A 2,672-nucleotide genomic window follows, 5' to 3' on the forward strand; every position below is an offset into this window, starting at 1 on the left:
TCGCGTCCTCCGTGGCATGAGCGGCATGGCATGCCGCCATGCCTCGCTCTTGAGCTCTCTCGTGCCACTTTCCGAGTATACAAGAGCTCTTTGGAATTCCTTTGTGTTCGTGGTGCGGTCACACCAGCGCTAATACACCGGATCCCATCAGAACTCCGCAGTTAAGCGCGCTTGGGCCAGAACAGTACTGGGATGGGTGACCTCCCGGGAAGTCTTGGTGCTGCACCCTTTTGCATGCTTGTTTCGAGACCGTGGCATGGAAATCCCCTCGGATCACGTCTCGACTCTCCAACGCCGACATCGTGGTAGGAAACCCCCTCGCCTTGCCATGACGCGGCGCCTCCTCTCCTCGTCGCGATTGTCTTTGCGTACGTCGTGCCTGGCCCCTCCCTCTGCCTCGCTCTCACGTGATACCCCCTCCTCAAGATGCGAGGTATTTTGGGAGCGGAGGGTGTGCCATGTTGTGGGGGGGTTCGGTGGAGCGGGGTTTTTCCGAGGAGGGAGGGCGTGCCATGTTGCGCGGGCGGGTTGTTGGAGCGGGGATTTCTGAGGAGGGAGGGTGTGCCATGTCGCGGGGGGGTGCCATGTCGTGGGGGGGTTTCTTGAGGAGGTCCGTCGGGGGGTGGAAGGTTCCGTGTCGCGGGAGGGGGTCGTGTGCAGTGGGGTGTGTGTGCCGTGTCATTCCGGAGCGCGATTTCTTAGGAGGGAGGGTGTGCCATGTCGTGGGGGGGTGAGGTGACGTGCCGTGGGTCGAGCGGGGTTTTTGGAGGTGGGGTGCGCGGGGGATACGCCGCGTCGTCGGGGGGTGCGGTGGGGTGGAGGGTGCGCCGTGTCGTGGGGGGGTGACGCGGGGTGGGCTGGGTCGAGCGGGGTTTTTGGAGGCGTGGTGGGGTCGTGTGGATGGAGCGGGGTTTTTCGAGGTGGGGTGCGGGGGGGATGCGCCGCGTCGAGGGGGGGTGCGGTGGGGTGTGCCGTGACGCGGGGTGGGGTGGTGTGGATGCAGCGGGTTTTTCGAGGTGGGGTGGGGTGGTGTGGATGCAGCGGGTTTTCCGAGGTGGGGTGCGCGGGGGCGTCGTGGGGGGGTGACGCGGGGTGGGGTGGGTCGAGCGGGGTTTTCGGAGGCGTGGAGGGAGCGGGGTTTTTCGAGGTGGGGTGCGGGGGGGGCGTCGTGGGGGGGTGCGGTGGGGTGGGGGGGTGCGCCGTGTCGTGGGGGGTGACGCGGGGTGGGGTGGGTCGAGCGGGGTTTTCGGAGGCGTGGCGGGGTGCTGTGGAGGGAGCGGGGTTTTTCGAGGTGGGGTGCGGGGGTGCGCCGTGTCGTGGGGGGGGTGACGCGGGGTGGGGTGGGTCGAGCGGGGTTTTCGGAGGCGTGGAGGGAGCGGGGTTTTTTGAGGTGGGTGCGGGGGGGGCGTTGTGGGGGGGTGCGCCGTGTCGTGGCGGGTGACGCGGGGTGGGGTGGGTCGAGCGGGGTTTTCGGAGGCGTGGCGGGGTGCTGTGGAGGGAGCGGGGTTTTTCGAGGTGGGGTGCGGGGGGGCGTCGTGGGGGGGTGCGCCGTGTCGTGGGGGGGTGACGCGGGGTGGGGTGGGTCGAGCGGTGTTTTTGGAGGAGAGGTGGGGTGCTGTGGATGGAGCGCGGTTTTTCGAGGTGGGGTGGGGGGGGGGGGGGCGTCGTGGGGGGGTGCCCTGGGGTGGGGGGTGCGCCGTGACGCGGGGTGGGGTGGGTCGAGCGGGGTTTTTGGAGGAGAGGTGGGGTGCTGTGGAGGGAGCGCGGTTTTTCGAGGTGGGGTGCGGGGGGGCGTCGTGGGGGGGTGCGGTGGGGTGGGGGGGTGCGCCGTGTCGTGGGGGAGTGACGCGGGGTTGGGGTGGTCAAGCGGGGTTTTTGGAGGAGAGGTGGGGTGCTGTGGAGGGAGCGGGGTTTTTCGAGGTGGGGTGCGGGGGGGCGTCGTGGGGGGTGACGCGGGGTGGGGGTGGTCGAGCGGGGTTTTTGGAGGAGAGGTGGGGTGCTGTGGAGGGAGCGCGGTTTTTCGAGGTGGGGTGCGGGGGGGGGCGTCGTGGGGGGGTGCGGTGGGGTGGGGGGGTGCGCCGTGTCGTGGGGGGGTGACGCGGGGTGGGGTGGGTCGAGCGGGGTTTTTCGAGGTGGGGTGCGGGGGGGGGGGATATGCGCCGCGTCGTGGGGGGGTGCGGTGGGGTGGGGGGGTGCGCCGTGTCCTGGGGGAGTGACGCGGGGTTGGGTGGGTCGAGTGGGGTTTTTCGAGGTGGGGTGCGGGGGGGGGGGGGGATATGCGCCGCGTCGTGGGGGGGTGCGGTGGGGTGTGGGGGGTGTGCCGTGTCGTGGGGGGCTGACGCGACGTGGGGTGGGTCGAGCGGGGTTTTCGGAGGCGTGGTGGGGTGGTATGGAGGGAGCGGGGTTTTTCGAGGTGGGGTGCGGGGCGGCGTCGTTGGGGGGTGCGGTGGGGTGGGGGGTGCGCCGTGTCGTGGGGGGGAGACGCGGGGTGGGGTGGGTCGAGCGGGGTTTTCGGAGGCGTGGTGGTGTGGCGTGGAGGGAGCGGGGTTTTTCGAGGTGGGGTGCGGGGGGGGGCGTCGTGGGGGGGTGCGGTGGGGTGGGGGGTGCGCCGTGTCGTGGGGGGGTGACGCGGGGTGGGGTGGGTCGAGCGGGGTTTTTCGAGGTGGGGTGCG

At 70.6% G+C, this 2,672-nt stretch overlaps 1 non-coding gene across 1 annotated transcript; it reads left to right on the top strand.

Moving 5' to 3' along the window:
- Positions 1-110: 110 nt before the first annotated feature.
- On the top strand, positions 111-229 carry LOC148023614 (5S ribosomal RNA). Its single transcript, XR_015694109.1, has one exon. It is a non-coding gene; the product is annotated as a 5S ribosomal RNA (ribosomal RNA).
- The last annotated feature ends 2,443 nt before the right edge of the window (positions 230-2,672 follow it).

The sequence above is a fragment of the Lygodium microphyllum genome, chromosome 16, assembly GCF_053477565.2.
Source record: "Lygodium microphyllum isolate KBCC chromosome 16, Lygodium_microphyllum_v1.1.10, whole genome shotgun sequence".
Taxonomy (NCBI): domain Eukaryota; kingdom Viridiplantae; phylum Streptophyta; class Polypodiopsida; order Schizaeales; family Lygodiaceae; genus Lygodium; species Lygodium microphyllum.